Below are 16,836 nucleotides of genomic sequence, written 5' to 3'. Positions count from 1 at the left end.
ATTTAGGACTTTATAGCTGCAGTTACTTTTCATACCTTAGATGTCTCCTGTTTCACTGCAACTGTGGGGATACAACCCAGATCACCTTGCTTATAGTGGCTATTAATATTATGGAGACTATCGAAGTTCTGGGTGTGATGCCAGTTGCACACATGTGCCCTAGCTATTTACTTCCAGTACTGTATTGTGAGGCCTGTGCTTTGAGTGTAACTCCAAAGTCACTTTGCTGATCATACAATAAAACATATTGGAGCAAAAAGGCACTGACAATTTAAGAAACTTGCATTAAAGCATATGAGAAATTAAACATCTACATTGGTTTGTCAAGCTTTCTTTCTAACACACAACCACATACCAACACATGTAAAAGTCTACATTAATTACATTAAGGAAAAGATGTAACATTACTTATAATATTCTGATCGAGGTACTAGAGACTGTAAAGGGTGTCTTCTTCTAAAGACACCCCTTGACCAATTAGAGGGAACTTTTTTGATAATAGCTTTTTGCATTCACTCTCTTTACTTCTACTTTATAAGCTATTAATGGGTATATCAGAGAAAAAAGTAGCCCCATAAGAATCAGCTTTGGAAAATATAATCTGAGATCATCTAAGTTCATGTGCCATTAGTGTGGAATTGTTCTCTATAGCATAGTTTAGGAAGCTTTATTCAGTCTAATGTTAGGTAACTCAAGCATAGAATTATTTTTTTGTTTCTCCACAGGCCTCATCACTAACTAGCTGGATAGTTTAAAAGGAAATAAAAAGTTTTTTTCATTTTCAGTCTATTGCTTTTGATTTTCTATAACCTATCACCTAGGATGACCTGTAGCTTCTTTCCTTTATGTGTATTTATTTAAACGACATTTCAACTATATTGCTGTAAACAGGGAACAGAAAACTAGAGATTAGGGTGTTTGGGTTTTTTTAAATTTAATTGGAAGATATCAGTTCATTTCCTTGTTGATATTTGAGAATTCAAGCAAAATTCTATTTACTTATATATATATGCACACGCACATCTCTTCAATCTTCTGTAATGGTAAGAATCATGGAGTTTAGGTCCTATTTCTATTTGTAAATCTGAAGTAATTATAAATTATAAAATGCATATTCATAAGATTACTTGTGTTTATTCTTCCATCTAATTTCTGAGAAATATTAAATGACTGACATGAACATTGTATGACAGTGGACAGTCATAGAAGTTCTTTCTGGCCTTAGAACCACAGGGTTCTTATAGCAGATAGAGATGTGAATTCAGAGTCTAAAATACCTCCAACTTGTGAGAATCACTTTATAGTCAATGGCAAAAAGGTAAGAAGAACAAGTAAAAGCTTTACGTTAAGCTCCTGGTTTGTACTGCTCTACAGTAGAACATGTCTTCCCAAGCTATCGCCAAGAGACTAGCATAAGGTCAGCACATACCTCCCAATAAGTCTAATAATTGTAACAGTCATAGAAGTCACTGGTCCAATCTTACTTACTCCTTGTTTAAATGTATTACTATTACTATTTTATCTTTATTTCCTACATTTTTTCTTTTTTTTCTCTTTAACTCCCTGAAAACCCATGCACTCATAGACCAAAGTAATAAGAAAAGTCCCTTCTAACTGTAGCTCAATTTCCTTTTCACATTGTTTCATGCCTTTCCTGACCTTAACATGGAAGAACGAAAGCTAAACATATCTCAACTGCTTGTGTGATTATACATTAGTCACTTATTAAGCATCAGGAACCACTACCCTGGCTTTAATTCATCAAAGACAGAGATACCGTGCACAAGCTGCTAACTATTGCACATTACCTGACATATTTCATTAGCTTTTCTGTTAATATACCACTAGTTATCATATCTTGAAAACTGAAATGCTGCAACATGCTTTTCACCAGAAAGACAAAACCTAGTAGAGGTGCTTTTAATTATATTCTCAAATTAGATATCACAGGATAAGTTTAATATCAAAATTGAATGAACTCAGGTGGCCAGAGAATGGCAGAAAACACTGAAGTGTTACAAGAAGGAAACAGAAAGGATAACTGTGTAAAATAGTAGATACAAGACAAAAAGGATGGGAAAGAAAAGTGCATGACACAAAAGGTAGAAAGCAAATAAAATAATGGGGAAGTACAAAGAAATAAAAGATTTAATTCTGATCTGTTGTTCAGTGTTCTTGTGATAAGCACGGTTCACCAGTTTTCATCCACTGAATGAGTGGGTGTAGACCAGCATAAAGCTGGAACTAGCTTCTTATGGATCTGATTTGGGGGTAAGAGTGAAAATTTCAAGCGGCTGAGGGAACTGGGGTTGTTCAGCCTGGAGAAAAGGAGGCTGAGGGGAGACCTGATCGCTCTCTACAACTACCTGAAAGGAGGGTGTAGTGAGGTGGGGGTCCATTTCTTCTCCCAAATGACAAGTGATAGGATGAGGGGAAATAGCCTCAAGTTGCACCAGGGGAGGTTTAGATTGGATATTAGGAAAAATTTCTTCACTGAAAGGGTTGTCAAGCATTGACACAGGCTGCCCAGGGAAGTGGTGGAGTCCCCATCCCTGGAGGTATTTAAAAGACGTGTAGATGTGGTGCTTAGGGAAAGGGTTTAGTGGTGGACTTGGCAGTGTTAGGTTAATGGTTGGACTCGATGATCTTAAAGGTCTTTTCCAACCCAAACGATTCTATGATTTTATTTGCCTCTTGTTAACAGACATTGTCCATAAGCACTTTAGTCACTGGATCTTGGTGTTTTGGTCTAGGATCTGGTGAGGAGAAAGACACTGTGTTCATAGAAAAAAGATGTTTGAAATGACTGTCAAGGTTTCAAGGTTTCTGGAAAAAAAAAGCAAGGAAGAAATCCAACCTAAGTATCCATCCAACCCCAAACTTGGGTTAATATTTCATCTTTTTATGAAAACTAAGTTTGAATATTTCATCTACATTTTCTCCCAAACTGTCTTATTTCTCTCTTCTTCTTCCCTCAGCAAATAAAGCAACTGAAAATGACTTTAATTTACCCATTTTAAATAACTTGACAGTGCTGGTGGACATGTTTGTCTAGGAATCTGTATTTCTGCTGTATCCTTTTCAAAATGCTTGCTCATTTGTAGGTTAAAAAGCACATGATTATACGGCATCCTACCAGTCCATAGTTATCCATGATACAAGGTGCACATATAGAAGTAGATAATCACATTTCCTGTAATTGTAGTAGATCCTGAACTAATAGCAATATTATTGCTTAAACATGTTACTCATTTCAACTAGTTAGTCCGGGAGTAAATGGGGAGAGAATTGCAACACCTAGCAGTGTTAATGGGAGAAATAGAGCTCCTATAGCAACTCCAGCTTGCGAGTATTTGCCTGTGTTTACACTAGCTATATACGAAGCTAACCTGTCTATAACGCTTCCAGGACACAAACTTATAGCTCCACATTGCTTACACCATGCAATAAATACATGCTAAGTCTGAGGGGGTGGAGGATAACTGTACAGTCCAGCTTAACGAGTACATCGGTTTTTTTGGACTTGGTTTAAAAATCATCTGCAGGCTTTTTCTTCTCCTTGTGCTTTTGCAACCAACACCCCATATTTTTCTTGGCAATCCTTCCAATTACATTGCATAGGTGACTATTTTATGCTACTATTTTCTGCTTGTGCCAGCAACATGCCAGCCAATGTTTGGTGAGAGAGCAGGTTGAGTTTTGTATCAAAGCACCGGCAAAGTCAAGGGGATTTTTGGGGGAAGATTGACAGTATAACAGAGCTCTGTTAGCTCTGAAAGTGAAAAAGCACTCGTGGGTAAAATAAAACATTACTGAAGTTTCAGGTTAACAGTTAATGATCGCACAAGTCTTTGCAGGAAATTACTGCAGTCTTTTTAAAGCCCCTTTCATGGCTCTTGAAGGGGCCTTGGGGGTTTCCTGTACTAGTGATACCATTTTACCAAGCAATCAGTTTGCTTACATCTCAAAATGCAAAGTTTAGCTTTCTCCTTTGGTATTGTGTCATGTAATATTCTCCCTCACAGTCATTCAGTTGAATGGGACTTTTATTTTTACAATAAAGGGAAGCGGCATCTGAGAACACTGATGTGGTCTCAGAGCATTGAGACTGGTATCTCTGAATAAGTTTAAAAAGTATGTGCATCAACTACTGGTAACTATGGTTAAAAAAAAAAATTGTTTTCATTATTTTTGGGGTGTTTGTACTTCTCCATAAGTTCATAGCAAACAGAGAATTCTTTAGGAAATTATATTAAGAAAACATAACAAAAGACCAGTCCTGTCTTAAAGAGTTTTTAATAGAAAGGCATGCAGTGGAAAAAGATGATAGCTGTTTCTGCACAACAATTGAGACCCAGAATGAACAAATAACTTGTCTAAGGTGACAAGAAGTCTTTAGCAATGTTTGTGTGAATTATATACTTTCACATGAGCTATGCAAATAGGAGAAATACAACTGATTGTAATCCTCTGTCCTTCTAGTGTATCTGAGTATGTTTTTATTCCGGTGCATCACCAAACTCTCTATACTGCTCCCAGGACTCAAATGTACATCTCCATGTTACACATTTCATTCTAATTGCTGCATTTTGGGAAAAATCTACCTGTTCAGCTGATGACAAGGAAGCAACTCAACTCACCCTGCTTTAGACAACAGCAGTGTAACCAGCTGTACCAGCCACCCTAAGCTCCCTTTGCAGGCAGTAGTGAGAAATAGGAATTAACAGGGCCAATTCAATTCATTCCAAAATGGGTATCTGAAATAAGTCAAACCATCTAAAAGCATCCAATGGGTTACTTGGTGAAGACTGGATATGTTCTTGTCTATATTTTGTCCAATGAATCACACTTCAGCTGTCCCATAAATGGCTTCCATCTTAAAATATAATCAGTTACAAAGCATGTTTTTTTGTCCTTAAAAAAGGTGAGAGAGACAGAAAAGAAAAATCTTAAAAGAATTAATAACCGATGATCAGCCTTGGCTTACAGCTACAGCAATGACACTTTACATCCTGGAAAATGTTTTTTCTTAAATAAGAGATATTTAATTACAAGTTGAACTACAACTTGTAAACAAAATTTACAAACTGATATTCAATGGATTTGAAAACAAGCATATCATCACTCGAGACAGAATGCTAACAAAACCTCTTTCATTAAACAGTGCTATATTAATATGCATACACATGCACAAACATATGCAATGCACAAAATGCCACCCGATATGAAAATCACAGTGTACTTTTTTTTTTCCTTTTTCTGCAATCACTTTTTGAAACAGCATTAACATTAGCATTTGGAGTTTCTGTCCATGGACATATACTACATTTATTTGTCTGCATCAATAAAATATAGAATTATTTAACTGCTGTCATACTCTGAAATGCTTGCTAGAGGAATTTACAGCTTTTAAAACTTTGCTTCTAAAAAGATTCACATTATTTAGGTCAAAATACTGCATTTATAAATCCGTATTTTTTTTTATTCTAACCATTTTTATTCTTGTATAGATCCTTTGATATTCCATTAGCGTCCTGAAAAACAAAGCAGCTTTATTTGATTCAAAGCAAGCATGGGAAGATTTGATTATGAACGTATTGAAGCAAAAATATGAACTGACACATTATGGTATTCAACATTAATGTCTTAAAAGAGACAGAAATGTGATTTGCATTTATGTGACTTTGCTGTTTCATTTTATATGATCCATTAGCTTTTCTTTTTTTGCTTCAGGGTGGATCTGATGAAGACAATACAGAGTCAGATGACACATCCATCCACGCATTTTAAATCATTGAATCATTTCTTTGAGTAAGAAAATAATGACAGAATCATAAACATAAGTTTTTACTGTTCAACCATTCTGTATTACAAAAGCCTTTGTTGTGACCTACTGAGCTGCTTGGAATTCTTGTTGCCTTTGGAGAGACCAAGGAATGAATGAATCCATGTAGGTACAGTTCTTTGGGGCATGGTATTGAAACAGTACAAGAAGTTTTGAATTAACTTGAAATTACTGAGTAGTTAATAAGAGGATTAAGGAATAATTAGAAAAAGAATTAATTCAGTCTGGCCTTTTGCATAAATTAACAAAGTGAAATCGATGAAAAAAAGAACACTGTCTAATTTTTAAAATTCTGCTTGGCATCATGCACACTAGAGTTTTCCCTCTTCACCACATTCACCCCTGACCCTAGGTCCTAGAGAAAGAAGCAGTGGGTGGACGAGAGGGGAGAAGCTGAGCACAGATGGGCAGGCTGGACAAATGAAGAGCAGATATGGCTCCAGGAGCCGTGAAGATCATTCCAAAGACAGTGTAGTTGTACTGTTTCTGCATTTACCTTTGCATGCTTCCCAACATCTGACATCACCCTGGGTAACACATCATTACCACTACCTTCTCTTTAACTGCTTTGACAGTACTCATTTATTGAAAGAAAGTAGAAATGGATGTGCTCCAGGAAACCAAAGGTTTGCAAATATGTTCACAGAGGAAAATGTAAGTTTTTGCATCAGGGAGACCTAAGCCTGCCAAGATACTGGCTCTCAAGAAATAGCTGGTGGTTTGTCATCAGCAGGCAGGATACCTCTGCTGCCACACTCATTCCTGGCTGGCCAGGAGACTTAGTCCAACGTGTCTCCTATGCTGCAGTCTTTTCCCTCACACTAAGTTTTGTTTCTGCCTCTCGTAATGTTTTCCTTCTCTTTGTTCCACTCACCTCATCACCGTACCTCTGTCTCCTGTTTTGTCTTTCCATGTAATTTGTTGCTTTATAACAAAACCTGCCTTATCCTCAAAATAAAGCTAATCAGCCAAAATAAAATTATGGAACATGTCATCATTCCTTTCACTCTACTTGCACCTTGCATCTTTTTCCTTGTGCGCGTTTTACTTTTGAAGCTGCAAATTTTTAAGCTTTTCAACCTTATACTTTCCCAGATCAAAGCAGAATAGGGCTCTTCTTGTCCATGGTTTCTGAATTCATTGCAGAAAAGAGAAGTACGGCATCCAATTTATCTTGATTCATAAGGTATTGTTAGTTACTTGTTTGTATCTGAATAGGTGCTTTTCAGTTACAGAAAGGTTCTTGAATCCTGAGATGTTATTAAATCCAACATGGTTCTTTTAATTTTTAAAAAGCGAAGTGTATTATTTCTTATTCACTCCTCTTTTTTTTCTTGTTTTTAGTATCTGCCACCTAATCAAGTCTCAGAAAAATGTGTGGGCAACCAACATAATAAAATTCACACAGACTAGTGAATATGGCTTGACCCCAAGTCCAGTGTAGAGTAAGTTCCATTAATACCAGTATGTGACAGACTATATCTGTAGCACAGCATCTGAGACAGCAGTTAGAAAATTATTCAGAGCTTGGAAATTACTTAAAAGTGCATTTGTTTGGCAAAATCTTATGAATAATAAACATAATATACTTGTAGAGTATCAGAACCAATTGTAAGCTATTTACTAACAAAACAAGAGAAGACATTTGCAATAAAGACTATCCACAGAAATGTTCCGGTTTTACTTACTACAGCACTGAACGCTCATTGCCAGAGGAGGATGACTCCACAGGCATATGTTAATGTGTTTTCTACAGTCCAATTTCAAGGTGTTAAGTCCTTTTGTATTAGTTTTCTGCTGCAAATCTGGTTTGCAACAAATGCCTAATGGCATCCAATATCAAGAAACCTTTCCCATTAAAGTAATTTTAAGTACATCTCTGTTTTTTCCCAATATAATAATATGAATAAATGTAACTGTGCTAGTATGAGTCTATTTTGACAGTTTCAAACCCTTTAATCACCTGAGCTTCTCTTACATAGCGTACTGTGACCCACGCAGAACCTCACACTTTGTGCTTATTTTATGTCTGTGCACTAAAATGAATCCCAGATTTCTTTGTGATATGCTGACTGCTTGTGTCTTCTAAAGGCTTACCTTTATATCTTGGAAGAAGAGAGAGAGGGGGAGGGAGGCAGAGGGAGAGACTTTATATATACATATAGACCAAAGGATGGAATTGGGAAGCTGTGTTTTAGCTACTGATGGATTTCCTGTGCTTGAGATACACCCTCTAAAGAAGTTTCTGTGAGGTCATGGGAAAGGTTGGACGATGAAGAAAAACAATGAATTTAAATTAAGTTCATCAGAGTTTCAAGTTCTGTTATACCAGATGGTTGATGAATATAAGCTTATAGAAGACCTGATGAATATGAGCTATAAGAAGAGCTTATAGAGGTAAACTGTCTCAAAGTCAAAACCAGGCATGCATCTCCAAACATATCTCCTTTAATTTTAATGAGGCTTCAGCTCCTGAATATCTTTGAAAACTTACAACTCCTTACAATCTTCCAGGTTTTTTACTTACAGTCTTCTAGTTCTTTTAAAGATTCTATACTTGTGCTTCCAGCAGAGATTCTTTTCTTTATTCAATGTCTAATTTGTGATTCTTGAAATCAACAGAAAGGCTTAAAAAAGTACATATTCTCAATGCACTCTGTATGTTCAATTGTATTTGATCTGGATAATATTACCACCATAACTACTATTGCTATGATCATCTCTTTCCATCACAGTTTCCTGTGGAAAGGAATACGAATGATACTGTGAAAAAATGTAACATAGACCCAACCGCAGCTTATACAGTTTTGCCATGCTGTCTGTCATTAGGTCCCAAAAAACCAAAAAGAATTGTGTTTTGCTCATGTTTTTAATTACCCGGCTGTTTTTCAACTCTTGATGAAGATACTGATATATTTTGCTAGTCTCAACATAAAAGATCAAATGAACCAAAGTGAAAAGTCTATGATGAAGTGCACTTTCTCCCTTTTTTTTCATATTTACTGTATACATCATCCACCACACACTTCATAAGAAATTGAAAGAATGGCTGAAAATCCCTTTTTTTTACATGAACATTTTTTAACATTTTCTTAGTACTTATTTTCTGCCTAAGGTTCATATCTTAGGGAGAAATGCTTCTGACTTGATGTTGTTCGATATTGTTATCTGACAACTTCATACCAATGCTTGAATCTGAGTATTAGTCTTTGGGTCTGGCTGTTTTACTTTAAGAATCCTTTCTTATCCAATGCCTTTGCTTTAATGTATTTTGTGACTGTAAATGTGCCACTCTAAATAAAGTCTTAGAATGAGACTCATATCACCCAACTCAAAATGTCTACAAATGTAGACATCTACACCTCAGACGGGCTTCTAAATTCTCTTCATATTCACTGGGAACACATAGTCACTACTTGAGTGCAATTCATCTGGCCTAATTTAGATGTCTTCATTAGGATGAAAGGAATTGTGTCCTAGAAATGTCCATTTCTTTCCACTGGCTGTAAATGGAGTGACTACAGCTAGCTTAAATGAAGATTCACTTGGAGATATCTCAAGTTCAACAAGATAAATTTATTTTTTTCCATTTTCTGCTGTTCTTTAATCATTCACTTTGTTATTTTCTTTTTATTAGATAAGAACAATTGAAAAACAACTAACCACCTCGTCCCCACAGACACGTCTTTGCAAATAATTTTTTACCTAATCTCTTCTACCGATGGATCTTCTGGTTAACTCCGTCTAACGAATGACTCTCAGCACAAACATAATGCTCATTTAGTTTTGGAACTTGTTCTAAGATCCAGTCAATTCAGTTTTATCTTGCAGATATTTTATTGTAATTCTATTTATAGCAATTATAATTATACACCTATGTTTCCCAACATCATTGACCGCGCTCAGACCTTCCCCTTCCAATAAACACAGGAAGCCATATCGTCTGCATTGTCTTATAGCCTGTTAACTTCCTCCTCATCCTTCTGTCAGGTTCTTGCTTTAAGTTTCAAAAATATTCAGAGAGTAATTCAAAGAACTAACCTCTAACTCATTCCAGCCATACAACTTCACACCATCTATATAAAAGCGTTGTGAAATTGCCCCCTCTCCCCTTCTTGAATCATTAAATAGCTTTTTTCTTTCATGATGTGCTGCTGAAACAGGAATATAACAATTTGCAAAAGTGACAAGCAGTCACTTTGGTAAATCTCACATTGTGCTTTTATCTTGTTTCATATCTTACCATTATTTTTTCTGGTGCAGTACATGTTATCCTTTATTAATTTGTCTACATTTCTCCAACATAAGATGCACTTTCATCATTTCAGACAGTCAGAGTCCATTCATGTGATATACTGTAAAATATTTTTGCTTCATCTATCCACAGTGCAAGACTTTTTTTTTAAATCTCATGCTCTTTAACAACTTTGATCTCCATCATCTGGTTCTTCACCCCAAAAGCATTCCTTCAGCATCCTTTTTTCCTCTCCAGGAAACATATAGTTTCAACATTTGTCCAGTTTTTTACTAATGTTTCCAGCAATGACTCTAGGTCATATTCAAGGCAAGTTACATGTCTTAAACATTTAACATCAGCCATTTTCTCTTTTATTTTCAATTTAATAAACAAGGCCTTTTCTTCCACTATCCAGTTAGTGGCATCTTTCCCCAACATTTCTTGCAAATCTCTTCTGGCTTGTGAATGTGTGTGGCAAGGACTCTAGCAAATACTTGTGAATTCCATCCATTCCAGGTACTTTCTAATTTATGGTTGTGTGCAATCTCCTTTGCATATCCTTCTATGGAATCTGCACTTCTTATTCATTAATCATTATTAGAACTATTCCCAAGGGGCTTCAATTAGATTGATTCTCCTTTTGTTGGCACTTTATGTACCAGACAGAATACTGGCCCCATAAAGCCTGCAATACAAAAGTTGGTTTTAAAGGCCAACCATCAAAGGTAACAGTTGCAAATCCTGCCAGACTGAATCACATAAGATTAGAAATCCATTGAAATGACTAAAAAGAATCCTACAAGCCTGGCCAAATTTAAGACCATGGTCTCAGGTGGGTCTGAGTAAATACATACAGATTTGTGTACATGTAAAGTTTCCTGAAATAATGAGGCGAGATTTTAAATTTGGAAATAGCTTTTTATCCTCTTTTAGTTTCAAAAGTGGAAAATTGTATTGTCTTCTAGTACATAGCAAATACAGAAGCTGAGAAGTGGTTTATGATGTTCTGAATGCCTCCTGCATGAATATGGCTATATTGACATTTTAGTTCCTGACTGACATTTTATTTACTGACAGAATTATTGTAAACTTTGCAGCAAAAAAGTATTTTAAAAGATGTTAATCAGGCGGTGCCACTAAAGTGTAGCATAAAATAGTACCATTAAGTTTCTGCATCCAGATAAGTTGACAGCTGCACTTTTATTTCAGAGCTAGTCAATTCTCAGTGCTGAATGAACATGGGATGACCCATAGACATGGCTGACAAAAATGTTACTTACTCCTTTCACACTTTTTTTTTTGACTTGTCCATGTTTCTGTATCTCTTTTAACAACACTGCCTATGTAAAGTCTGTATAACTTCTCTGTGCAAAACTTACTGTGTTCACGGGCAAGGCCCATGGTCCTGATTCAACAAATTCTGGTATGATAATTGGAGAGGACTCCAGTGTTCACCTTTTCTCATTTAGATAACTTTTTTCTGCTTTGCAGCTCCACAGCAAGCTTTGCCTGCCTCTGTCAAGACTTACTGTACATATACCAGAGCTCATGCATTTCCATCCTACATGGACGCGGATTTTCTGTTGGTTTTCTGTAAAGCATCTGAATACAGTTTGCTATTTTCTTTTATTCATTCTCTTTCCATTCATTGATCATGGATCTTTTCCAACATTTCTCTAGTAAGAAATGATATTTAAAGAAGCCGTAGAACCTTTTTGTTTCAGAATGCATAACAAGTCTCATACTGAAGGAGAAAACTGCAAAAAGCTATAGACAGCTTTTTTTCTTTTCTCTCCCTTTTTTTTTTATTAGCAAAGTCCAGTTATCACATGTATACTTAGGGCCATAATTTCTTATACCTATTCACATTAATGAAATACTTTACAACAAAAATTATCACAGTGGCCACTATTAAAGAAAAGATCTGTTAATCTCAAAATAAATTTTTGGAATGTAGTTCTTAAAACAAAATCTGCCCTATGATCTAAATGTTATTCTTTAATTTGGTGGCTATTTTTACAGTCCTCTAAAAAACAGCTCACATATTAATCTGCACCATAAATCCAAGAAGGATTTTTTTTTAAAAAATAATAACTCTGCTAGTGACCATCCCAAAAGCACTCAAATTTACTGTTCTTCAGTGCTATCAATATTTAACTTTAAAAAACACAGAATCCCACTAAAAACAGCAATGTTCCATTCTGGTCTCCAGTCTTCTGCTCTCTTACTCTTTTATTCAAACTATGTATTTAGCTCCTAAGCAAGCCTGATCCTGTGAGCTAGCTCTATTATCACCAGAGAATCTCCATTGAGCAAAGTCCAGAGACATGGATATATCTTCCAAGTTCTTCTGAAAACTGAGGATATTTTCCAAGACCATGTTTCAGCCTTTTGCTGAAAATATATAACAGGACATGTAAAGCATGACAAAGATCAAGGAATGGGGAAAGGGTAACGTGAGGACTGGTCTGGTTGAACTGATCTCCATCATTAAAGAATGATGTAGCAGGTCATGTTGTACAGACAGTCATAGTCAGAGTGTTTGTTAAAATAAACCCTCTAAAATTATTGGGATCTTGGCACTGGACATTGATTCCCCACATGGGGAATCAAATCTCTTGAACTAGACAGTCTTGGTCTGAACAATGACGAGAGTGTCCGTTGAAGGAGTCCTTGCAGAAATCCTTCAGCTACACCTGCAAAAACTCCCTTAACCACTGTTCTGCTGAAGTCTTATCTATCCAGCCAGCTATATGCCAACTTCAGCATATGCATGATTCATTATTACTAATTATCTTAAACTACATAGAAAAAATCTCCTACTTTAGCTATGTACAAGATTTTTTCCATATAACCATTCCTGCATCTGCAGGAACACTTGCTATGGATTATTTGCAAGTGTCTCATCTATATATATAATGGTCAATTCTGCAGCAGGAATTCCTTGGGGAGTCTCTGGGATGGCCAGATTCTCCATCCAGGATGTTAATTAACATATATAAACATACAAGTTGTGCCTATCAATTGGTCTAGGTACAGCAGGAACTGCTTGAGGAAATCTTCAGGAGAGCTGAAAATTTCCATCTGGAGTGCTCCTGGGTGAATGAGGCAAATGCTTTGTCACAAAGGTGCCTGGTAGTTCTGTCAACCACCTTTTCTCAGGTGAGCCCATTGTCTTCTCTGTGCAGATCTGGATGGGGAGTTCCAGAATCACCCAGGAACCGACGATTTAGGAGCTCAGGGTGGGCCTGCAGGCTCAGTGCTGATACTCTGCTATGCTACATTACAGCTATAAGACAAATTTTAGTTTCAACCTACTTCTCACTTCTAACACTAACTTTGGGAGACGTAACAGCATCTGAGAGGCTTGTGAGTCTGACTATTGACCAGCATTGACCAGCTCCCTAGTTTGGCTTTGACTTTTCTGCTTGCCAACCTAATTTGAGCTCTTTGACAAATAAAATCTCTACAGTCAGCCAGGAGTGTTGGCACATGGAACCTCTCAGTAGGGAGCATTTGATCATAAAAGTCAATAAGCAGCTGTCAGGGAGGAAGGAAAGCTTCTGGAGGTTGTAGCTGTACAGAATTTTCCAGACATCTCTTTTTGGGGGCTGATGCAGAGCTCAGTCCCAGCTATAGACACAACCATCATCAGTCTCACCCCAGTAACATTTAATCATGGGATTCTTCTGTACTGCAAGGGAGTTTGGTCCTGGCAGGTATAATGCTGTGTGTGTGGCAGAGCAATCTAGCAAATGAAAGGGGAAGGAGTGTGTGATGCTTTTAGAGACATACATTCTTCAAGAGGAAGCTGGATTATGTCATATGGGCACAATGACAAGCACTACCAAGACATGCTTTCTGGGATGTGTGCAAGTGATCTCAATGCACTCCTGGAACTGTACTCCAGATTTTTATATAGTGCCATAAGGATCTCTGCAAGGAGGTCAGAGTATTTGTTCTCTGGGACATGCACAAGGCTTATTGCAACAGAATGAAGTTAGGCATGGCTGTTGACTCTGAATGTAAGTCCTAGATAGGTCTGAAAACACGTGCAAAATGGTCAATAGGAACCAATTGTAGCAATACAGATGGCTAACATGAGAGAAGTTGTGTTTGAGTTCTGTATGTCATAATCTAAAGTATTCTGAAGTCTTTATATTATGCTAGAGCATGTCCTGGTTAGGAAACAGTTAAGCGTAGAGTTAACTTCTCCAATATCTGCTCAACCAGCAATGGAGAAAGAAATTATATTTTACCCTAACTTCTGTGAGAACTGCCTCCAAGGTAAAACATAATACAATGGTTACTCTTACTGAGATGAACTCTAAACCACAGAAGCTTTTAAGCTTTTGTGCATAACTTGAAAAATAAGTGTAATTACTTTGATGTTTAGGGAGCATTCACATGCTTAAGATATTTGTTATATTGAAAACTGAGAGTTCACCCATAGGATCATGGCTAAAAAGCTAAGACGAGCTTTCTGTAAGTGGTCTCCATACACATTCAGTCAGTGAGTTTTCATGTCTTACAGAAAGATTTAGATAGGCTACGCCCCTAAGGACTTCACTAAACTTTAAATCTTTTATATTCAGTAAGTTCCTCTGAGGATAATGTTGTAGAATTTAACATACGCCATGGTACAGAAACATTATTTGTCCGTGTCATCTTGCTAGATGTTGTAATAGCCTTTGGGGTAACAACAGAAGTTGCATCTCTTGCTTATGGCAACTTCAGAACTTGGAAACTGTGCTCTGCAGTGTTTAATGTGCAGCCAACCAGAAGCTTATGACTCTTCCTCACAAAATAGGCAAAATGACAATAGCTAAATGACTACAACGAACAGATTTGCCTTAAGAAATTAAGATTTGAAGCATATTAAAGCTTGACCTATTTGCTTGAAATAAAGAAAGTCTAAAAAGGTAGCTGGAAGTAAAAGTATTATTCTGATTGTGTTATTAGACCTGTATTAGCAGGACAAAAAGGCTACTGAGAAACAGAGAGATGCATTGACTGGATACATCTGGACTAGGGGGCTCAAATATAACTGTCATAAAGTGTCTTTGCTATACATGAGTTTTCACATGCAGCTAGAGACAGCTGATAGCACTTTCTTTTTCATGTTACAAATGGCTTTTTATTGTATTTCTAGATTCTAAGCACAGCCAACAATGATCTGATGTTGGAATTACTCATATTTCCTTTTTTCAGCTTGATTCTGTAAAGATACAGCTTTTCCATTAAGATAAAACTAGAACCTTTACTTTTTTACATATTGACTTTGACATCTTGAAGGGTCTAGAGCACAAGTCTCATGAGGAGCGGCTGAGGGAACTGGGGTTGTTCAGCCTGGAGAAAAGGAGGCTGAGGGGAGACCTGATCGCTCTCTACAACTACCTGAAAGGAGGGTGTAGTGAGGTGGGTGTTCATCTCTTTTCCCAAGTAACAAGCAATAGGACAAGAGGAAATGGCCTCAAGTTGTGCCAGGGAGGTTTAGATTGGATATTAGGAAAAATTTCTTCACTGAAAGGGTTGTCAAGCATTGGCACAGGCTGCCCAGGGAAGTGGTGGAGTCCCCATCCCTGGAGGTATTTAGAAGACGTGTAGATGTGGTGCTTAGGGACAGGGTTTAGCGGTGGACTTGGCAGTGTTACGATAACGGTTGGATTTGATGATCTTAAAGGTCTTTTCAACATAAACGTTTCTGTGATTCTATGATCTTCCTTGCTTGCCCCAGCCAGTGGCATTTTGTTCCTCTTAAACACTTTCAAAATAATGTTGAGAAGACGTTATTCCTGGTTTAGTGCTTAAATGTATTACCATCCCCATTCTGACCACAAGAACTTTAAATCTCGTGGTTTAATTTCCATGGTTATCTGGCCATGTCATCAGTGAAAGTTAAGTACCTAAAACCAATGAGAACTAAATACCTGGGCTCTTTTGTGGAGTTATTCACTCAAATAAGTTTGACAATGGGAGGCATTGTATTGTGTGCATCTGACCATCCTTAAAGATCAATATCACAGATGTCTACATGTGAGACATCTTAAAATGTCTATATTCAAGGGAAAAAAAGTGTTTCTAAGGCACAGACCATCTTATTCTAAGGAAGATGTCTGAAATTAATCATTTACCTCACTAAGTATAAAAATAACCTAGTGTGAAATGCTCAGATGTATATATCTACTCCTTGGATCGCTAAGATTAAGGGAGATTAAGGAAGTGTACTCGGTCTGCGTAGCAAGGTTTTGGTAGAGGAGGGGTACAGAGGTGGCTTCTGTGAGAAGCTGCTAGAAGCTTCCCCCATGTCCAACAGAGCCAGTGCCAGCCGGCTCCAAGACGGACCTACTGCTGGCCAAGGCTGAGTCCATCAGCGATGGTGGTAGTGCCTCTGGGAGAACAGATTTAAGAAGGGAAAAAAGTTGCTCTGGCACAGAAATGGTAGTCGAAGAGAGGAGTGAGAACATGTGAGAGCCCCAGCCCTGCAGCCCCCAGGTCAGTGCAGAAGGAGGGGAGGAGATGCTCCAGGCGCCGGAGCAGAGATTCCCCTGCAGCCCGTGGTGATGAAGACCCTGGTGAGGCAGGCTGTCCCCCTGCAGCCCAGGGAGGTCCACAGGGGAGCAGATCTCCACCTGCAGCCTGGGGAGAGAGGACCCCACGCCAGAGCAGGGGGATGATCCCCAAGATGGTCAGGACTCCCATGGGAAAGCCTGCGCTGGAGCAGGCTGTGCCTGAAGGACTGCAGTCCATGGAA

This window comes from Buteo buteo, chromosome 1 (genome assembly GCF_964188355.1).
Source record: "Buteo buteo chromosome 1, bButBut1.hap1.1, whole genome shotgun sequence".
In the NCBI taxonomy this organism is placed as follows: Eukaryota; Metazoa; Chordata; class Aves; order Accipitriformes; family Accipitridae; genus Buteo; species Buteo buteo.
The sequence above is the reverse complement of the archived record's forward strand: the minus strand, read 5'-3'. Positions refer to the sequence as shown.